The sequence below is a fragment of the Myotis davidii genome, unplaced genomic scaffold, assembly GCF_000327345.1.
Source record: "Myotis davidii unplaced genomic scaffold, ASM32734v1 scaffold101, whole genome shotgun sequence".
Classification (NCBI taxonomy): domain Eukaryota; kingdom Metazoa; phylum Chordata; class Mammalia; order Chiroptera; family Vespertilionidae; genus Myotis; species Myotis davidii.
The window spans coordinates 252,005-253,616 of record NW_006292290.1 but is presented as its reverse complement, the minus strand read 5'-3'; positions in this window follow the sequence as shown (position 1 = coordinate 253,616).

Sequence of the window (1,612 nt, the reverse complement as noted above, 5' to 3'; positions counted from 1 at the left end):
GGTTTCCTCCATCACTGAAGCAAGCAAGCCTCATGTTAGTTTCAAGCTGCCTGGCTGCCGGCTGCCATCTTGGCTGGCAGTTAATTTGCATATCTCGCTGATCAGCCAATGGGAAGGGTAGTGGTCATACGCCAATACCATGTTTCTCTTTTATTAGATAGGATGTCATTTATATACAAGTCACATGTTTATTTACAAACATTTACCATATTAAATTAATATGAATGGAGCATTCCAAGTACTTGAACATGCATATTCATCTTAACTGATCTTTTTAGATCAAATATTTTATGAGTAAATTAAGTTGATGTGAATAATGATTTAACTATAGATTAAACATATGTTGCATTACTACATGTGAGTATATTTAATGTAATACTTTATTTGGAAAATTATGCATTGTTTACAAGCTAACTCTAATAGTAATTTCTGTTATCAAGCAGTTAAGTTTTACCTTTTGATGTCTAAATTATTCATCATGATTTCTCAAATGCCTATGTTCAGGAACTAATATGCAAAACTGTTATTTTGTAATTTGTTTCTTTCTGGCCTATCAGATTGACTATTTTATTAAGGTGACTTTATAGACTAAGCTAAAAGTTGGAATTCCATAATCTTGGAAATTTTTTCTCAAGTATTTTATTAGTCTTGGTATTTTAAATGTTTAATATGACCAACTACACAGCATGATATAATCTTATTTTCACAATTGCACACAGGGTGTGTTGTGATATCTTTAAATGCCAATATTTTAAAGAAAAAGAAAAATTAAATTTTAGAGGAAAGTAAATGGTAATGCTGGTGTTTAAATGTATTTATTTTTATATTGAAAATACTTGCTTAAAATTTGCTTATAATTTTATTATTTTGAGAGTGCTTTAACTCACTAGAATAATGGAAATAGACTTTATATTATTAGATGAAAAGGACAATTTCTTCTTCTAGTATCATTAAAATTTCAACAAATCAAGGTTATTATGATGTTACATATCTCATTCAAATTTGTGCATGGGTGGGCTCCCTTGGCCTGGTCAACGATCGGGGCTGATTGGGGCCATCTTGCCCAGTCTAGATTGGGGCCTATAAGGGCTGGCAGGCCGGGAGGGAGGGACCGTGGGAGGTTGGCTGGCCATGGGAGTTTGGCTGTGGGAGTGCACTGACCATCAGAGGGCAGATCCTGCATTGATCATCTGCCCCCTGGTGGTCAGTGTGCATCATAGCAACCTGTCAATGAGTTGTTCAGTTATTCAGTCACTTAGGCTTATATATACATATTAGAGGCCTGGTGCAGAAAAATTTGTGCACTTGGGGGGAAGAGGGAGGTCCCTCAGCTGAGCCTATGCCCTCTCGCAGTCTGGGACCCCTCAGGAGATAACACCCTGCTGGCTTAGGCCTGCTCCCAGGTGGCAGAGGGAAGGCCCAATCCCTAGGTGCAGCCCCTGGTTCGGCTCAGAGCAGGGCCGATTGGGGAGTTGGGGCACCGCCCACTGTCATGCACAGAGCAGGGTCGATGGGGAGGTTGTGGAGCCACCCCCTGTCACGCACAGAGCAGGGCCAATCAGGGGGTTGGGGCACTGCCCCCTGTCACGCACAGAGCAGGGCTGATAGCGGA